At 39.1% G+C, this 22,020-nt stretch overlaps 1 long non-coding RNA gene across 1 annotated transcript; it reads left to right on the top strand.

Annotated features, from left to right (window-relative positions):
* Nucleotides 1–5,478: 5,478 nt before the first annotated feature.
* Nucleotides 5,479–13,801, top strand: LOC309718417. The gene is made up of 4 exons (XR_014279969.1): nucleotides 5,479–5,839; nucleotides 10,985–11,191; nucleotides 11,281–11,389; nucleotides 12,166–13,801. It is a non-coding gene; the product is annotated as an uncharacterized lncRNA (long non-coding RNA).
* The last annotated feature ends 8,219 nt before the right edge of the window (nucleotides 13,802–22,020 follow it).

Below are 22,020 nucleotides of genomic sequence, written 5' to 3'. Positions count from 1 at the left end.
TATATATATATATATATATATATATATATATATATACATATATATATATATATATATATGTATATATATATATATATATATATATATATATATATATATATATTCTCACATTGCCAAATCCTGCATCAGATCAAATCCTCATTGCGTGACGTCCACTTAAGGTCCAGATTAAGGAACATGTTTAGACGAACAGATGCGACCCTTTTACTGCATGCTTTCTAAGATTTATGAAACGATACAGGTGAGCATTTTGTACCGCAACAAAACCGGGATTGGGGCGACTTTTTAAAGTCTTTTCATAACAATTTCTTGGTGTGGAGATTGATGTCGGTGTTTAAAGAAGTGAATCATAACCAATAAGAGCCCCGTTTGTATAGAAAGAAACGTCCCTCCTTCTGCTCACATAAATAATTAGATTTACTCTGTGCTTCAATCTGGACCACTGTTGTTTTTGTGCAAATACCATGCTGCGATGTTACTTGCATTATATACAAGAATCAACATGTACCTACAATGTTAGATTAGTAGAGTGCAAAAGCTGAAATGAAGGGTTTCATTTAAAAACGAGATGCCTGCGACATGAACAATATGACACCTATATAAAGTTCGCAAAATCCCAGCGAGGTCTTCAAACAGAGCACGGTTTTTCAATTTGGCACAAGCGATTTGATGCATTTCTTCAAATAATGAGAGGGAAGAAGGTGTCAGTTTTTGGAATGAAACCCTTCAAGTCTTCTTCAGGGCTGGGTATTAAACTTACTGGTGCTTTCTCAGTTTTTGGGGATTCAGGAAGAAAAACTACATCACTGATGGAATCAAACAGTCTGATTATTTTTTAGAGAAGCAGATAAGGAAACAAATGTGGTGTTGAAGTGTATATACTTGATCAAGTGAAGAAAGGAAAGAAACAAAAATCAGTTTTACAAACTCATTTGTCAGAAGCACGAGCACCGGGTTTTTCCTCTGATACCCAGCCCTCATATGTTAGCCTTGTTAGATCTTCCTGATCTCAGTTCTGTTGCTTACACTTTAAAGAACTGACCTAATGAGATGGCATTTTTGGTATAACGGCAGTTTAGCTGTTTTGAACAATGCGACACACACATTTTGTTTTGAAATTGATATTAATTGAAACCTCCTTGACCTGCTGAGTCATACATTATTCACAGTTTGGGGACAAGACATGTAACTTTTAATAAGTGATGAAACTTTTTACAACTGCACTGCATAACGACCTGTTCCGTCTGCCGCTGGTGCATATATTTGCTCTGCCGGCAAGACTTATCAAACAGCCCTGCCACTCCCGACAGGTTTGGAGTACACAATGTTAGCCGGGCGGTGGGAGCCTGCACATCTGCCGAGTGCAGACGGTTAGTTCACCGCTCCCAGCGTCTACAGATTTCAGAGAAGTTCTTGACCTTGTCTGTTCCTGTCCCAGCACCAGGCTGTAGGGTAGCTGTATAAATCATGTGTGTGTTGTAATGTACACCTCATGAGTCAAGGGGCTGGTAGAGGTGAAGAAAAGCCTAAAGGATGGCAGCTCTGCTCCCAGCCAGGAAGCTACAACTCTCCTTCCTGTCTGTTTTTTTTCTTCTCCTTTTTTTTCCAACCTTCTACATATTTTCTTATTTTGTCATGTATGCAATCTGCTTATTCTCCTCCGTCCCTCTCGTGAAGCATGTGATCTGTAGCTGCTTTTATTTCTCTGTTCCTTTCATCCTCCTTGCCCCTCTGTCGCACCCCTGGTCTCTCCACTCTAGCTCGCTCCTCTAGCCCAGCTTGTATTGTCATACAGCGTGTCTGTTACAGACTCTGTTGCAGTGGCATTCAGTCCTGAGCTTTGGGACCCGCGGCGCTGCCGATTTTCATTCCAGTTTCCTAGTTGGGAAGTAATTTTACACATGGTAAATGCAATTAACTACCTGGTAGGATAGACAGGCGGCAGTAATATGGCTCCTGAGGACTCGGGACTGAAAAACCGCAGCTGTAATGCGATCTAAACACTCCCTGCTCGGTTTGTTTACAGGTGGAGGGGAACAATGTTTTGTCGCTGGCTGACCTCTTAAGAAATTCTATTTACATCCCTCATCTATGCATGGATCATAATTTAGCTGAGGGCATGTGAAACATCTTAGGAGAGTGTTTAACCCCGTTTCCACTGCCCACTCAGGTGTTATTTTTTTCCACACACAGCTGCGCTCATTTCCACCGTGTTTGAATTTAAAACTTGCCACAGAGGTACTCTGCTGTTTAATGTCATATGTCAATGCCTGAAAACACAAGACAGCAGTTGAAATGTGGCGTGGGCCTGTCTTATGTGAAGACATTTTTCCTTTTCAGATTAAAAGAATAAACTGTTAGGAAACTAGAATCAGCAAAAGTGGTACCTCTAAATATCTTTTTCTTTTCACCTAGCAGCATGTTGTGGATTTAAGACACTACAAACATTTGTTGTGCAGTAATTTATTGTTTTGGGTATTTTTGCCTTATTTATCTGTTTATCACCATAGGAGCAGTTTAATAAGAAGTGTCTTGGCACTAATAAATAAAGATATTAGTGAAGATAATAACCACAACGGACATTACAGTAATAATAAAACTGTCCTTGTTAGAATTTTATTGAATTAAAGAGTTTTTATGCTGTCCTAGCTCTTCAATGTGCTTATTGTATTTAAATCATGTTTTGTTTTTTTCTTTTTGAATGAATAATTGTACATAAATTAGTGATTTGTCACGAACAGTTTGTGTTCTCATATGATCACTATTGATAACAGGGGTCAAATGTGTTGTTTGCTGTCACACAGAAGATTAAAATATAACAAAAACTGTTTGTTTTTTTTTGTTTTTGTTTTTACATTAACGAGAGGTAATTAGAGGTTACTATTGGTTACACGCCAGAAAGCAAATGTGACAGTTTTAATAAGTGTGAAGGCCATTCTACTTTCTCTCTCCCTGCTTCAGCCTTTTGCTCCAGAAAGTGAACGATGATAATCTGTTAAAACTGCTTTTTCCTCTTCAGGTCCACATGTATGTCTTAAGTGTACAAAACTCTCGGGTAGACACGTGCTGTGAACCCCTGACCAGTTAGTCCACCAATTTATTAGAAATAATCCACCCACATGGATGTGGAAGAAGAAAAAGAAACTCTTCAGAGTTTGCTTGAGCCTTCTTTAAAGTTTAGGAATTTTATCTCTCTAACAAGGACTTCTTTTAAAGGACTAACTGGCGGTCGGTATGCTTTGCTGTATATGTTTACCCAAAGTATTTTTCTTCCCCCCACACCCTCACATTTCTTTCTTCATATGAGAACTATTTTTTGTCCACTGTGTCCTTATTGTTAATATTTAATATAATTAAAATTGCCGAGTAAAAAGAAATGGTGGAATCTGTTACTGTTTTATGTTTTCATTCCATTTTCTATTACCAGTGGTGCAAAGTCAGTTGTATCTGAAGAAAGGTTGGAATGCACTTGAGCTGTGAGAATGAGTGATGGATTCTGCTTCCATTAAAAAGTGCATCTCAATAAAGCAATAAATCTCAGGGACCTATGTTCCCTCTCTCAGACTGGGTAGACTGTGCTGCACAAATCTCTAAAGAAAAGAATGAATGAAATCAAAGACTGAAAGTAGAACATACAACAAAGCAATGAATAAAGAATCTTAGGGGCCATCGCTCGCCAAGATTGACTGAGGAAAAACTTTTCCAGCAACAACATTTGAGTGGACTTTTAAAGAGTTGTGCACGGCAGTGGGTGCAGACAGAAGTAATTCTACCTCATTTGACATCAGCCTCCAACCTATCTGAGTAAGTTTTCATTTGACAGTGACCGTAAAGTATGGAAGTGTTTAGAAAATCAATTACATTAGCACAAGTTTGTGTGTGTGTGTGGGTTTGTTTTTTTTTTATTTTTGGGGGGGGGGGGAATGTAGGCTTTTACTGTTTACCCCTTAGGGAGGACCTGTGCACGCTCCTCATTTCTGGACTCACTCAATTAGTGTTGGTAATGTTATGACTGGTTGAGGAGTATACACACACACACACACACACACAAGACAGCAGTTCTGATACTAACTTGCTGTAATTGATAGGACAGGAGGTCAGCACATCAGTAAACAGGCTACTGATTAACAGAGCTTTGAAGTCCAAAGAGCTCACATAATTGACAGGATGTGTATCTGTGCGGCTGCTGCTGCTGCTGAATCCTCCGGAGGCTGTGCAATAAGCCTTTCTGGTGTTTGATATTCAGTTCAAAAAATTTAGATGACTGATCTTACCGAAAAGCTGAAAATGAATCATCTGCTAATATTGACAACTGATAACCCCTTAAATATGTCTTGCTTGTTTTCTTAGCCATGTGCCAAAGCACATAAATCTAAGACACTTGTATTCTGATTAGTTAGTGTGTGTGTGTGTGTGTGTGTGTGTGTGTGTGTGTGTGTGTGTGTGTGTGTGTGTGTGTGTGTGTGCGGGCGGCTTGTGGTGGTCAGTGCCGTTTCCTGACAGCAAGAATGTTCATTCCTGTTGGCGGGCAGCCTTTCTGTGTGGACCTCTCTCTTAGACTGCGTGGGTTTCTTTTAGGTACTCCACTTTCCTCCCACGTATGCATTTCTGTGTGCGGAAATGGGCTGTAGGTATGCATGTGGGCATGAATGGCTGTCTGTCTCTCTGTGTTGGCTCTCTGATGGACTGGTGATCTGTCCAGGCTGCAAACTGTCTGACGTAACACTAGTTGGATTAAGCTATTAGGAAAATATGGATTATAGTTGCATCAGACTTATTAACATGATTAACAGAAGATGTAAAAGTTAAACTATGGTTCCTGACATTCTTGTTGACTTCGCTTGAATTTTTCTGCAGTATTTCCACAAAAACATTAACGTATAACATGATAGATGGCTTATAAAGAGTAGTCTAATGTAACTGAACCTTAACCTCTGATAAATGTGTCTTTTTTAAACATTTAAATGACTTCCATTCCATCCTTCCATCCATCCATCCATTTTCTTCTATTTATCCAGTTCAGGGTCACGGGGTGGTTCGAGCCTATCCCAATCTATCACAGGGCAAAGGTTGTTCATGAATTCGTTTATTCATTCACTCACTCCATCCTCACAACTGAAGTATATGTGGGATGTTTTGGACAGTGTCACCTGTAAGATATCCAGAGTATAATTCAATTATATGGATTCACTTACCCTAAAACTGGCGATCACAAAAATGGCTATAAAGTAAACCAGGGTTTCTTCTGCTCATCGGTATCTTCTGACCAATCACAGCTCTACTGGCAACAAAGTGAATAATTTAATTGGAGCAAGAAGTCGCTTAGCGTCCCAGCGGCCGGCATGAGTAACGGACAGAACAATTACATTCTTTTCCACTAGAGGGCGATACAACTTATTGTTCCAATTAAATGTATCGCTAACTGCCAGTATAACAAGAAGACGAAGAAGAATTTATCCCGTCATGCTGCGAGTGAGACAACGCAGCGCGAAATAGTAATAGATTTTTTTGTAAGTAGTCAGTCTGACCTGGAGAAAATTTCGAGCCAGATGAAAGCCCAATCATGAGTAGTAGTCAGAGGAAAGCAAAAAATGTATATTGGGGACAAATCCAGCCAATTCCGCTCTGCCTGGTGCACAGGGGAAAATGATCAATATGATTTTAGTGACATTTTTGTTTGGTGGTGTGCCCTGTGATTTTTCTAATGTGAAATATGTGCCGCGGCTCCAAAAAGTTGGGAAACACTGGGTTAGAGTACCAATGAGGTGACATCAGATAATCTTCACTGGTCTGAGGAATCTTCTAGGAATGGTGACGCTATTTTCTGGAGAATTTATTGGTGAGTAGGCTGTCATTTTTACCTGTTGATTGCTAATCTAAAATGTAACATATGGCAATATACTGCGTGTCTATACTTTTTTGTTCTCTGTTTATACTTTGAAATACGGAAAAGCCAGGATTAAACTTGACCTTACGTGGATAATATAAAATCCTGCTTCAAAGCACAGACTTACCAATCCAAAAAGACACATTAAATACCAACCAATAAATAATTATCTGATCGTACCATACTGATCTTATGTTGTTTTGAAGCTAGCGTTTGTTTGTTTTTCCCTTTTAAAGTTAAATACGCACCCACACCACTGTCTTACACAGACTTAGTGTTCATATTAATTAAGGTATTGATCTGTTCTGTGTTTTGTGTATGTCTCTGTTTAACTGGAGCAAACAACTGTGAGATGAGGTCTGTCTAAAATGCACTGGAAACTGTGAATTAAATCAAATACAGGATAATAATCTGTGCAAAAGCACACAGCAGCTGGTGAAACTATTAAATAAATAAATGACTGGCCTGCATTACATGCACTGTTGGCCTGCAGGTAACCAAGAATCTCCTTTTTCTTTACAATTATAATCCACTTAAAGCGTGTGTGCACACGTTGTACTGTCTTTACTAGTTCTGGTAATTTTTAGTAGTTTTTCTTTTCGCACTGAAAACTTCTGTGCAGATGTACAGTCAATGTCACAGTTGTTGGAAAGACGCCATGGACCAAATACACATCCACAAATGCCATGTGATCAAAATTCCTCACACCTTATTGTAGGTAATGACCACTGAAGGGTGTGGACATACTTCAGACCAGGAGCATATGGTATTATACCCACACACAAGTCAGATACTCAGCCCAGCACTCACACCAAGAAGATTCTGGGTGATACTTCTGCTTCCTCCCATATGTCGAAGACTTTACATTATGTTAATCTTGATTCTAAATTGGTATTAGGTGTGAGTGTGAATGGTTTTCTATGTATTAGCCCTGCAACAGATTGCTGATCTGTCCAGGGTGTACCCCTGAACTCTGGGACAGGCTCCAGCCCCCCTTGTGATCCTGAACTGAACAAACAGTTAAGAAGATGAATGGAAAAGCAACAAGGATACACGCACAGGCGGCTAAACTAATCCTGCAGTTTTATTCACTGTTGCCTCCCACTTCACAAACCTGTGAGTCGCTGATCAGGACTCACGAAAACAACTTTCCAGGCCATCACACTTTATCCACCAGTCAAAACAAAAAGAAACTCAGAATATCAGCCCAACTTGTAAGAGACAAAAGACTTTAGAGGTTGCCAAGAACACAATGCACCCATGCTTTTATGAAATTAGGCCAGGAACAAACTGATCTGACTGACAGAACTGCTGGGAAGCCTGGAAAAATATAAAACTCCATTAGGCAATATTTTTTTTAAAAACAAATAAACAAAAAACCCACTGCAGACTTTTCCACCCAGTGGATATCCACCCAGGTATATTTAACTATTAGCCCACATGACACAAATCAGTTAAAGTATGAGCATGTGTCAAAGATATAAAGCCTACTTTATAAACTTCAGGCAAAACTACATTTATTGTATTTAGCATTCCTTTAGGCTGCAATAATGCTGTCCAGAATGTTAGACTAATGTTTGGCCAGGGTATGTCTTTCATTTCACACATTCGAAAAATCTCTGGAGCTCCTTTTTTCATATGTGCCAAAATAAGGAACATAGTATCTAAAAGAAATTAAGTGATTGTGATATAGCTAGTCCATACTCCTTATTATGTGATTCTCTTTCACCTCACCGCCAGCCTGGCTGACTCTCCCTGAGCCTGGTTCAGATGGAGGTCACTTTGTGTTAAAAGGAAGTTCGTTCTTCCTACTGCTCGCAATAGATCTGATGTGAGAAAGTCATCTAATAAGGAAATAAACTCTTGATCAGGGGTGTCAAAATCAGGCCACCAAAGACTCTAATCTGGCCCACTGGACACAACTAAAAAATGTGAAGGATATACATTTTAGACTTTTACCTGAATTCAAAGGTTTTACAGTTTTTCTTACTGATAAAGACTGATTTTGAACATTTATTTTTTTGTAAATAAATAAATAAATATAATCTATATGTGATCTAATATAGTCAGACTCTATGTAATACTTTTATTTGTGTGTAATTAATCTTACATCAGCGTGTCTTTTATATGGTTCTTTTCTTTTCTTTTTTTTTTTTAACCTTCAACATATATATTCTAGTGTAAAGTGAACAAAATGAACAGACCTGTCAAGGACTGAGGTTTTATCTCCGACATCAGCAATGAAAGAAAAAACAAGAAAACGTCAGAAGATGCCTGCTGTTTTGTTCACTTTGTAGTCATCACATGTCCATCATACATCATACAGTAGTAGCATGTGCTCAGGAGCAGCATTTGATGTTAACTAGTCAAGTCTTTTGCATTTCTCAATATAACTTGACTTCTAGACAGATCAATAACAGCATTTGAAGTGCTGCCAGACCACTCAGTCAGACTGTCGCTTCTAGCTGTTGGCTTAGTATGCTGTGACAGGCATGCTTCCCTTATGTCTGCAAGCCTGCAGTGAAAGGGTAAAAGAGGTGGGTGGTGTTTGTGTATGTGTTGGTATATATGTGTGTGACTCAGACTGCTCTCAATTATTTGCTACTTGAATCGGTTTTATTTTTTCTGGCTGAACTTATTTGGATTCTAACCACTGCCACTGTGACACGCGACTATTGATGCCTGTAGTTGTGACAGAGAGCGCGTGTGTCTTGCAGTCGCCTCACTCTGTCACTCTGCCATTTGTCAGAATCAGTGGGGATGTGTTGGATCCATTTAGCTTTGTCCCCCATCTGTCTCTTGCTCGCTCTTCTGCTCCTTCTTCCTCCATCTTGTCTGTGTGCAACACCCCCCCCCCCCCCCCCCCCCTCTCTCTTTTTGTCTGTCTGTGCAAATAACTCGGGTTGTCCCCCAAAACTGTCTAAAGCAAACTTTATTATTGTATTTCATGGCCAAAAGACTTTTAGACTTGAGACACAAAGGCACTGAGACATGCACTGACTGCAGCGTGCAGCCAGTCACATTTGGTGTTCAGTCACAACCTTCTTCCCTGAAGTTACAGAGATTATGCACACATACACGTGTGTGCGTACAAAACAACACATCTTTTCAGCTCCCTTATTTTCAAATCAAGCTTATTTCTTGTCTAGTTTGCTGCCCATAAATTAGAGAACTAAAATCAGACACAGTTCACACCAATGCACTGTACCGTAGGTGACAGTCTTAAAAAAAGAAAAGGAAAAATAGGCTCACAGAGATTAATCATACACTATAAATACACAGCATTTAGAACCATTCATTTACACATACACTGTCTGTCTGTCTGTCTGTATATCTATCTATCTATCTATCTATCTATCTATCTATCTATCTATCTATCTATCTGTCTATCTGTCTGTCTGTCTGTCTGTCTGTCTGTCTGTCTGTCTGTCTGTCTGTCTGTCTGTCTGTCTGTCTGTCTGTCTGTCTGTCTGTCTGTCTAAAAAAAAAAAAACCCTCACAATGAACATTCACTGAATGTCATGTCCTTAAGAAATGGAGAGAAAAATGCAGCAAAAACCTGTCACACAACCTGAGAGATGCATCTGAACCATCTACTGTCCACTGAAACCTCATCAGAAATGCTCTCAGTGGAAGGGCGGCTGTCAAGAAGCCATTCTTGACTGAGGTATGCCAAATTACACAAGAATTGGACTGAAGCTCAGTGGCAACAGATTTTATGGAGTGATGAATCCAAATTTGCGATTTTTGGTTCAAATTGTTGTGAGTATGTACAGAGGACGTCGGGAGAGAGGTACAACACTGAGTGCCTACAGCCATCTGCAAAGCACACTGGAGACTCCAGCGTGCTGTCATGGTTTGGAGTGGTGTTGAGGATCTTGTCAAAATTCATGGAGTTATGAACACAGAAAAGCACAGTCAGATTTTGATCCAACATGAAATACCATCTGGAAAGTTTCTCCTTCTTAATGGCTTAATTTTTCAGCATGATAATGATTTCAAACACACTCAATACAGTAAAAGCATGATGATATAAAAACACACAATGGAACCTCCAGTATTACTGAACCAGTGTGGGATAACCTTGAGGTAAAACGGAACAAAAGGCAGCCAAGATCCAAAGAAGAGCTTTAAATGTCCTTCAAGAAGCCTGGATAACTATTCCTGAAGCCTCTCCATTTGTCTTATTCATTTAGGGTTTAGGTTGCTTTGAAACAAAAATATTGATAAAGAACTACTTCATATATCTGCTGTAGCTGTGTCCTGGTCCATTTAGATTAGAGGAGAAAAGCCCAAAAGAATTTGAAAATGAGCTTAATAATTTTCAAAATCACTTTATCTTTTTCCCTTTTAAGCTTTGACTCACAATTTGTTTTGCTTAAAATTTTGGTCACTGGCCATTTGGTCGTAGAGAGCTGCCTTTTTTCTGTCAGTCACAAACAGGAGGAGATGCCCATCTGTAAGCTCTTGGCTAAGTTTTCTGATCCAAGACGAAGATGAAGTGTGAATGATTATTTTGTCCTTAACGTGCCTATTGTGGAGCTGGATGATTGCAGTCCACATGAGTAATCTTGGCTGTTTTACACGTGCAAGCCACAGCGATCCATCAGTCTTGCGAGACAAAAGCGTGCTACGCTGAGCCAAGATCTCACTGATGTTCAAGACAGATGATTCATAGACAGACATCTAAATATAATGGTGATTATTGGAACAGTTTCCCCATCATTTCAGTCATTATTGGCCATATAAAAATTACCATGCAGTGCATAAAGGAAAAGTGTTTTTCAGAGTTTTCTACAGAAATCATTCCTTCTGCATCCAGTGGGAACACATGCAGAGGAGCTTTTACAGAGTTGTGTAGCAATTTGGAAGCTTTTCTTTTCCTTTTTTCCCTCATTTTTTTCCCTTTCTCGCCATCACTTACTTTTGTGCTATCAGCAGAATATTTTTCTTACCAACGTCATGGTCAAATTAGTTTTGCTTTTGGTTTCATTTTATGACAAATTAATTTAAACATCCCTGCTGCTCTTCATCTAATGACAGTGGGTAATGGGCAAAATTAATGTTACAAATCTTGTCTCTGCTTTTAAATTCCAGAGAAACATTGATTAAAGAGCTTCTTTCCATCCATTTCAATATCAGTGAAATTCCTCAGAAGGTGTCCTTGAAGCACAGGCAGATGCCCAATCCCCCTCAACTGGCTCCTTTTGATGTGGAGGACTAACTAGTGGGTCTTCTGTGTTACTCCACCCACTGGAGCAACCTGCTGCTTGTATCTGTGATCGTATTCTTTTAGAGCCACAGGTGAGTTTAGGAGCACTGATAAATTAACAGCGTTGATTTAGAGCTCATCTGTCAATCTCCAGCTTTACTCTCCTTCCACTTGTGAACAGGAAACTAGCATACTTGAACTCCTCCACTCAAGGCAACAACTCATCCCTAACCTGGAGCACAGAGTCCACCCTTTTCTTCTGCTGACAACTGGAAACTCCAAACTCTGAGGTGTTAATTCTCCCTCCTTACTGCTTCACACTTGGCTGCAAATTGCCTCAATGTGAGCTGGAGCTCATTACTCAATGAAGCCAGCAGCACTGCATTGTCCATAAAAAGCTGAGATAATATCCTGAGACCACTGAACCCTCCACCATTCGCCCTTTACAGTTCACTCTCCATCCTTTTGGCTGCTCCTAAAAGATTTTGAACCAATTCGGTGACAATGGACAGTCCTTGTCCTCGCAAATCTAAGATCCACAGCTAATGATTATTACTTATTTAAATATTACTTATTTAATATTATTAACCAAGAATTCACTACAGTTTTATGGATCAAAAAGCCGTGAAGGATGTAATTGAATACCTTCTCTTAGTCCACAAAAACATGTGTTACACAGTGGCATTTGTTTTTGCAGAACAGAGAGTGAGTGAGTAGAACACCAGTGGAAGTGGGACCAATGTCCCTTCTGGTAATAATGACGTTGTTGTAATTTTATGCTTTCTGCCCCCGGCTATTGTTGTCCAGGCACACAGCACCACTGCCTCAAGAATCTTTGCTGGGTTGTGGCTCAAATGTTGAGATGAGTGAAAATGTTGGGTCGACTCAGTTCAATGAGTAATTGTAATAGTCCTGAAAGCGTGTTGAATACTGTTTAACACTGTTATCTATCCTCCTTTCCTCAGTTACATACAGTGATTGTTGTTGCATAATGTACTCTCCAGATAGTTTGGGAATGGATTCACATGCAGTGGGTTTTGTTTGTTTTGTTTTTTTTTGCTTCTAGTGGAGAGCCTCACCAAAAGCAACTAGAGGTTTCAGATTCAGTGCCCCACACAGCCATTTCTAGAAGACCTTAACCTACCCAGTAGGAGTCAGTGGTTCAGTGACAAGGACACGATCCCTTATTGGCTGCTCACACTGGAACACTGCCAGTTTCTGTTTGTTGGACCACAGGACCAAGCTGAAGGCACAGATGTTGGGAAATGAACCCTGAACTCAAGTCTGCGGAGAATTTTGCTCCTGGGTCACTCGAGGTTCCCTACACAAATCTGTATCTCATACATACAGCACATAAACTCACTTGTACAACTACACAAATAGTACACAGGTTTGTAGACATCTGAAAATATATGTAAACTCCTGGAGGCCTTTATGCCTTGCTTAAGGTCACATGGAAGCTCAGCAATCCTTCACCAGCCTGAACGCTCAGTTTAGGGCATGTGCTGGCTTGCATCGTCCTCTAATCATGATTCACATTCACAGAGCCTGTCAGCCTGCAGTGGGTTTCTCTGAAATCCCTCTCTGGTCCTGCTGTGAAGCCAGAGATTTTTCTGATATGGTTTGACTTCATAACACAGAAGCATCGTTTGACTCTCCACTACGCCGCTGTCTTCCCAAATAAAAATGAGCAGATAGTCGATTTCGATTTCAGCTGACATTTTTAGAATGGCTTTTTTGTGTTTGAACTAGGCAGTTGGCGTAACAGTTGGCTTAGCTTTATGCGAGCATACTCATCGGGGCTCATGTTGCCCACTCAGTGTCTCTCCGCTTTTCTGCTACCTGACTACCATGTGTACAACACAAGACAAATTTAGCCTGGGCTTTTACTGGAAGCAGATTGTATGGTATCATACTGGCGATACTGTTTGCCACTGATGACTCTTCAAGTGAGCCCACTCAGCATCTCTGCTCTTTTCCTCCTCCACCGAGATGCAAAATATCAAATATGACGGGCCTTTTTGGCTTGTAAGAGGAAATTCACTGAGATTAATTTTTCTACTGTTCTCTTTTAATTTCTTCCACTTTCCCTCTCCTCCTTCAGCCACACAGATCTCTATTGCTCCTTCATTTACCATCATGTGCTTGTGTTGTTTGGTTTCCATCTGCAGGAATTTTATGTAAGCAGCCAAAGAAAGAAGATGCAATCTTTATATATGAAATAAGAATCTAGATGAAACTCAGGCTTTCTTGGTCTCTTTCCCAGCTGTAGCCATAACTTAGAAAAAGTCATAATCCCCCACTCATCAAGAAGACTTCATTGTAAATGTCACCTTTCAACAGATACAGTCATTACTCACCACTCCAGTCTTCTGACCCTTTTAGCTTCTGAAATAAATGTAATTACCAGATTCTTGATCAGTTGAATCTTCTAAGAAAGTTCCTGGATAAAAAAAACAACAACAACAAAGACCTTCCTACTAAACACCCAGTCATATTCAGGGCCACTAACATCACCTCAGCTCTTTTTCCTTGGTGAGTTGCAGTACTGAGTATTATGTATGTTACAGCTGACAGGAAGATGATCCTTCGGTAGATGACACTATTCCACCCCAGAGGTTTCCTCTGTGAATTTTGTCAAGTAAGCGTTTTGTTATAGTGTAATATTTTAATTTTATGATATATATTTCTTAACCCCGTGCTACGCAGAGGGGTGTGGTGTGAAAACAGCAGACATCACTCTGTTTTGACTGAACAGAGAACAACTTTAGTTTATTGGCCAATCTTTTACACACACACACACACACACACACACAGCAACTTCCAAAATGGCCACCTACCCATCTCTCTAAGCTTTATATACTCTCTTACCACGCCTTCTCAATTCAAACTGGCCTATGACATAATCCTTCCAGAGAGGGAAAAGAAGAACAAAGAAGATTAGTTTTCACAATTAATCCTAACATTATCAATCACTTGTCAAAAATTGAAGCAGACATGTCATATACAATTTAATGCAATTTAAAGGTCATTTCACACTTCTAATTATTTTAAATTTCTGCAAAAAGCTGACCTACCAAATACCTACTCTTTCCAGCTCAGATCCTTTAAAAGAGCTGCATTTGAGGTGGATTCCTTTTTACCGGCAAGACAAGGTAGCTGCCACTGAGGTTTAAGCTGGGTAACTTACACCAAACATTTTGCTTCTATTTTGGCGAATAGTGAAGGACTTAGTGCTTCCTGACACTCGTTATAGTTTATGTACATTGTTGAGTGCTGTATGCTGTGATACCATCTGTAGATTTGTGACTGTCACAGTGGACATTATTAGACACTTTAATGATGTTAGCCTGCGAACATGAATGCCAGCTTAGATGATAGTAGGGTTAGGTTAGCTAGGACCCTATACTATGCTAGCTAGCTATTTTACTGTTTTTTCATATCCATTATCCACTTTACTGCATTCACTGCACCTTTGTTTTTCTTTAGTAGATGGTTTGAATCATAAATTGACCATGTTGACATCATACAATTTGAATTAGCCAAAAATGATTTTAAGCTAATCTTAATTTCATACATTATGTAAAGTTGTGTTTTAAACCAATGTTAAGTTGTGAAATGTGCCTAATGTTTAGTAGTGAGCTTAAATATGAGTAGGTGAGACAGATGGTGTTTTTTTCGTGCCACCAGATGGCACTGCTCTTTTTGAGCTACGCCTGTTAACTAGGAATGCTAGGGAACGGCGCAGAGACAGTCATGAAAGTATGTTTGTGTTGCTGTCACGTTTATATGCTGGGATATTTCCAATCAAGTTATCTTGTGGTAAGTAATGGCATGTTTTGTACTAAATATCCATTGATAAGTATTAAGGAGTGTTGAAGTCATTCAGTGCTTGCGGTTTGTCCTTGAGTGCAGCTGTATTTATTTGGATGTTAACAGAAGTGTGGAGAACTGTTTGAGCATGAAGGCTCCCAGGAAACCTGTGTAATCTTATTTGACAATCTTGTGGACTAATACACTGTATTTGTTTTACAATGTTACTGTAACATAAAAAAGTACAATATTTTTTAATATTATTAGCAATTTGATGTGTTTAATATCGATTAAAATACCATTTCTGGTTTCAGCATTGTTTCAATACAGGTGAAGGTGCAAAAGTGACTAAATACAAGTTCAGCATTGATTCAGTGCAATTATTGAACTTGCATCAGTGTAGCCCAGTAATGTTCATGGCCTTTACATGTCTTTATGCAGTCCCTACATCCAGTAATGCTCCTGAAGTCACAGTGGATGATGCACTGCAACATCCTCTCCTAGGTTTTGATCAGGGCCTTACTAAACTGTTGAATAGTCTATGGCACCATTTGGCAGTGTTGTAAGGATACATTACGTTCCAGAGGTTTTAAACTTTCATTCATGTCTGGGGAACATGATGCTCAGTCAGTGGCATCAGTGCCTTTGTTACCCAGGAAAGGCCTACATGTTCTTGACATGTGATGCTGGGCGTTTTCCTGCACAAGGGGGAACCCAGGGCTACTGCAACAGCGCAAGATCTGACAGTGACAAGTATTTTGTCCCTGTACCTAACAGCAGTCAGACTACCATCGGCTAAAAAGTGGAGGTTAGTGTGAAGCTCCAAGAACATGGAGACCAGGGACTGATTCACGATGGTTTATGCTTCCTAACTGGACAGATTAATATCGCCGGAGTTTATCTGACTTATACTAGAATGGTCATTAATGATCATTCTTTTTTTTTTTTTAGCAGTGTAGATGCTGCTGGGTTAGATGACCCGGAGACATCTCAGAATTATGCCAGATAATAACAGGAAGAAATCCCTAAGAGAATACCTTACAGATAGCATCTGTCCCCGATAAAATAGAAAACGTGTAAGTTAAATTTGTTGTGGTGCTAACAAATGTGTGCAGTAGAAGTTGACAGCTGTTTAACAACTATGGTTGCAAGAATATCCACTCTAGTATTGTAAGGTGAAGAGCAGACAAAATTATACAAAGAAACCCAGCCTATGAGAAAAACAAAACAGAAAACTCTCCTCTGTAACAAGAGGAAACCTCCAGCTGAACCACGGAGGGCGTCCATCTGCTGCAATCAGTTGGGGTGAAAATAAAGCGAATACAGGAAAGAACAACATAGAGAAACAACAAACAAGACCAAGAAATGGGAGTGAAATAGTGGAAAGCAAATTCAAGGTTCTTAGCACAACATAGTGGCATCTTCGTAACACCCTTGGGTAGCTATTTGTGCAGCTGTTTTGAAGCCCTTATTTAAATGAATAGGGAGTGACACATAACTTTAATACATATGCAAAGTGTTGTGACATTATTACTTTATTTATCCAGAGTACTGACAAGATCTACCCCCACTGGACACTTCACTGGGTAGGCCTTGGTAACGCAAGGTTGGAACCCCTGCTGCTTTCAGCTGCCCTGATTCTTAATTTCATAGGTTCAACAAGGTGCTGGAAACACTCCTCAGAGATTTTGGTCTATCTTGACATGATAGCATCACAGAGCTCCTGCAGATTGGTAGGTTGGAAATCCATGATGCAATCTTCACCGCACTCCAAAATCTAATCAATCTATTAGATTGAGATGGAGTGACTGGGCTTATGACTGAGACCATTTGAGCATAGGGAAGTCATTGTCATGTTCAAGAAATCATTTCGAGGTGAATTTTTGTGGTAATCTTGAAGATAGGTACATTGTGGTTGTAACAGGATGGTGACATTATGCTATTAATATGACATGAGGTTTAGTTAGTAAAAACATCGCTGGTAGAGAACTTGTTAACTTTTACTTGAGTAAACAAGTTGTATCAGTACTTCAACTTTGACTGGAGTCTTTTTCTTTAACACAAGTATCTGTACTATCAGTACTTCCCACATCTAAAGCACATTACGCCACCCGTTGTATATCCAGTCATATCATAAATTGCTATTTTTGTGCCATTTTCAATATCCTTATTTCATTATATACCACATCTGGTTATATTTATATTTCTCACAGTGTTTTGGGAAAATAGATTTCCTTCTTTCTTTTTCTATTACAGCTGTACAAGAAAAGCCACGTATTGGAAACTGGAACAGTGATTAAAAGTTGATCTGACAACATTGGCCTGGATCCAAGACACAAAAGGTCCACATCTTAGTCAAAGCTAAAAAAAACCCAACAACAGCTAGAAATTTCATTTGTTACATTGTTACATAGTTTCATTTTGAAATTTGTCTGAACTTAAAAATAGCATTTCCATCATCAAATTATCTGGTTCTCCAAAATCTGACTGAGCTTAAGTACGTCATGATTTATGCAGTGTATCTAAAATGATTTTTATACATTTACACATTTATTCTGTATCAATTCTTAATGCCACCTTTGAGTTTATTCCCACTGAAAAATATGGCGGGATAGTGAGAAAGTGAGAGACGCTCTCATCATCTGAGAGATGAGGCGGTGTCAGTGACAGGAACATAGACAGGAGATGTGTTAGGAGATGATGGGTTGGGCTTTTCCAGAAGAAAAAATATGATGGGGAAAGAAGAATATACTATATACCCCAGTAGAGAACTTCAAGGGGAAAAGTGATACGCCATGATTATGATGATGATGCGTAATGACTTGGCATCACGAATAAAGAGGTTTAGGTGTTCAGATTTCAGTGTGTGTCTTGGGCGTGAGTGTCTCTGAGAGGAGGGTGCTCTCTGGCTGCAGCAGCTATGTCAAGGGACCACAGCAATGACAGCAGGCTCATTTGCTGCATGATTATCGACAGAGTTGTTGCGACATAGAGGAAAGGCTGCCTACGCACACACTCCCTGTGATGCGTGCACGCGCATGCACACACAGATACTGCACACTCTGTTTCTTGTTTAAGCCAATTATGCAGGCCAGTAACCTGCCATATGGCTGCTGCTAGTTCAGAAACTGTATTTGTGTAGATTGCGTGGACACGGATGGTGTCATTGTAACACAAAGTCGGTTCCAGCCTAAGGCCACAAAGCAGATGAAGAAGAAAGACAAATTTTAACAAGTGCCAACAGTCTAGCACTGTCTAGGCAACTGCTGGGGTAACGTGTTGATGATGCTTCAAAGGACATACTTATTTATTTATCTCTCAGTTATCTTGTATTTAATGAATTTCCATTTTATGACCTTTAACATTGGTCAAAGAGGAATTTGTTTTGTATGGCTGACGGACATTCAGCGACCTATATACACAGATCAGCTGAAGGGCGTAAGTAGGAAAACGTGCTTTCAATTTGGGGTAATGATATCAGCACTACCTCCACAATAATCCATTGTGGATTAATGGATTGGAAAGTTCTGCAATGTCACAGGGGGACACTGCTGCACTGTTTAGTTGAGCGACAATTCAGCAGTAAATTTGGTCTTTTGTTGTCACACAGATCTGAGAACAGCGTACAACAAGCGAAGAAAAAAAAAAGAAAATACCAGAATTTTTATATTTTTGCAACATGGGCCAGTACAATTATTGATATTATTATTTTATTAGTTTCTATACACTTATTAGTTCATTTAAAGTAGTCCAAGGAGCTTTGAAAGAAAAGCGTCTGGACTCCTTTAAGTTGCTTGAAGGTGTTTTACCTCTCATCCAAGAAGCCTCTTCAGTTCTAAGGTCAAATGGTGGAAAGTCCCAGATCAGATTTAAGCCCTATGGGAGAGATATAGACCCCCAGTTGATCATCTAGAACTAAAGAAGCTTCTCGGATAAGAGGTGAAACGTCTTCAAGCAACTAAAAAGAGTCGCTTAGACTATGATTACCTGGATGACTGAGAACTATCACAGACATATTCATTTAAAGCACTTTCTATCACCAGCAATTCAGCATCTTTGTTCTTGAAAATGAGGCTTTAAGCTGTTTTATCAAATAAATCTGATTTATTCTTCATCTCAAGGAAGAAAATAATTAAAATTGCTGTGTGGTTTTTTTTGGGTTTTTTGGTTTTGTTTTTTTGGCTATTAAAAATGACCGTTACCTCTGGTAACACTAAGGGGAATCCATGAAATTCTCTGAGATGATGGACTGCCCACTCGTTTTCTTTTCTTTTTTTTTTTTTTGATGTGTTGAAAAGAAAAGCAAACCCCCGGCTTAAGAAGACCACAGAGATTAAAAAGAAAAAAGAAAAAAGAATAAAACAACACACACCTTCTCCAACCTGCTACACACACACACACACTCACTCACACACACATCAGTATGCACCAGCCTTAGAAGAAGAGGGTCTGCAGGCTCTTGTGCTTTTGCTTTGATGTGTGTAAAACAGTGTGATGTCTGTGTGCATGTATGTGTGAGTGTGGTCACATGCATCCTTTTGATATTGTGACATTAAGGTCAGTTGAGCAAGTCCAAGACGGTCTTAACTTTTTAGACTTTGTGACAGATACAATTCCAGTCATAGGAAAATGTGCGTGTCTGATTGAGGGTCTTGACTCCTCTCACGGAAAAACATTAGCGCTCCGCAGGCACAGAGTCACAGGTGTTTAAATTTCCCCCATTACTCTAAGTGGACTGATTTCATTCTTCCATTATTATAATTCCGTTATTTGATAAATATTAGAAATCCACCTTTTGACACTTTTGAAAAGCCCCCTTAGAATTTCAGTGGAGTTAGTTAAGAATTGTTCTTCTTATAAAATTCCACATTAATTCAAATTCCACATTAACAATAAGGCGCAAGGCCTTGTCTCACTTACTAAAAAAAAAATTCAAAGTCAAACGCCATCATAGCCTTTGCTACACATAATGAAAAGATTACACATTAAAGGCCCATGTTGTAGAAGGTTTTTCATACATACTGAAGTGTGAAGGTCATAAAGCTCTTTTGTTACATACATGCATGGTAATGTGTTAACATGATCAGATCGTAATGACAGTATGACTAAAGCTGTTTGAATATATTTGTAGAACTTTCCTTTGTGTGCTTTATCCCATCAGTTCATGGTCATTTTTCTAACAAATTTTCGAGCAAATACATTGCCTCTGATAAAGTCTTAACAAGGTTTCAACGAAATTATTGCCAGATCACAATCCACACAACATTATTGTAACAGGCTAAAGATTGAAAAGTATCACTAACATCACCAAGGGGACAAATTTTCAGCACTAGGATTGCGTGGTTCCACTCAGTGGGGGTTTTGCTCTCTGAGAGGTTTGCTGGGTGAGGATTTAGGGCAAAATAGTGTGCTTTCTATTTGCAGTTTATACATGAGAAACTATTCAGGAAACTGTTTTAGGCATAGTTTTGAGAGATATTGCCAAAAGTGAAGTTAAGATAACAAACACTGGAAATATTTGAAAGTCCTGTTGTTTGTAATTGCGTGATTACTTAGTTGTTTTTGTATGAAGCCAGATTGCTTCTTTGGCCAGCTTTTCTCGTGTTGCATCACTTAAAAATAATAATAAGAAGCTTTATCCCTTCAATAAGCAATCTATTCACTTTCATCTTAAAAGTTTAGTTAGCACTAACCAGTTAGTGGTTTTTTTGTCTTTTGTCTTTTTGTCTCGTCTTTCTCCAGTTCAGTGGCTCGATCGCTGGTGTGCCAATCGTCAGTGTCATTCTATTGCCTCTCTAGAGAGTCTCTCCTCCCACAGTTGTACTGCAGCTGGTGACGATAGTCCTTGTCCTGCTCTGGAGATCTGCTGGAAGGTTGAGGGCCACTTTAAACAGTAGGAAAACTGTTTTATGTTATTCCGCAGCAAGCTCACCGAGCCTGTAGAGCAGAACAAGGACCACAGATGCCAGCTGCACTCTAAGACCATAGAATTGAAGGTCATCTGTGGGATAAAAGACTGTCTGGAAAGGCAGCTGATTTTTTTTTAAAATATGTTTTTATTTATCAAAGTAATTAGTTCTTTCTTTTCTGCAGCTCATATGTCTAATTTTGCACATGTATACAGGTCACCACAAATAAAATCTTAGTATGCTGGAGAAATGGACTCCTACTCCTCTTAAGCCAAATGTTTACCTTCAAAAGTATGACATGTTGGAAAAAATCATTTATGAAAAGATGTATTTGTGAAATTCTAAAATCCAGTAAATATAAATGTATTTCAGAGCAGACCCATTTATAGATATGAGATTTGTTTTGTTGCAGTTTTTCAGAGCATCATATTTTTCTATTAAAGTTTTATCTGCCTTTTTTTCTTTTGGAGATGTTCTTGCTTCAAGTTGAATGTCTGGCCTGGAACACAACCTGTTATTGGAGACAGAGGTGCGTGATTGGAGCAGAACTACGTTTCAGGACTGATTAGGTCACTGAGGTCTAGTGTTGTGATTCCCAGTGCATTGATTATTTTTTTTAAAATGTTGAATTTATTTATTTTTTATCTTTCGGCACAGTATAAAGAACAAGTACATTGTATTATTAATGGAAATAAATGATTTTGGTTGAATGAATTTGATTGTTTTCAGTTTTACAGTTCAGAGTTACATTACTTGAAAATTATAAAGACAATTCGATGGAAACGTATTAAAGTGTTTTACTAAATATTTCATGAAGCAAATAACAGTATGGAAACAAGAGAAAATTCAACCTCAGTAGCTGATAGGTGATTCTGCAGCATTTGTAAATAAATTTGTTTGCTTTGGAAAACCCTACCACTGAGACAGCCTACAGATCTGGCACCCAACCTCCGACAGTCACCGTATCCAGCGAAGAAAATTAAGCAAATGAATGGGTGTAGATGAACCACTCATTTTAGCAGCTAAATTGTGACTCAGTGTAGTCTGACATGGGTTTGCGTGTCTGTGATATTGGATAATGATGATTATTGGTATTTTCCGAGCCAAAACACTTATCTGCAGAGCTAAAAAAAATGGAAAAGAAGACCAATAACTCTTCATAAACACCTCAGGACACAGGACACAGATGTCAATGGGTG

The sequence above is a fragment of the Aulonocara stuartgranti genome, assembly GCF_965226115.1.
Source record: "Aulonocara stuartgranti genome assembly, chromosome: 12".
Lineage (NCBI taxonomy): Eukaryota > Metazoa > Chordata > Actinopteri > Cichliformes > Cichlidae > Aulonocara > Aulonocara stuartgranti.
Note: the sequence above shows the minus strand (reverse complement) of the source record. Positions and strands in the feature narration are given on the sequence as shown.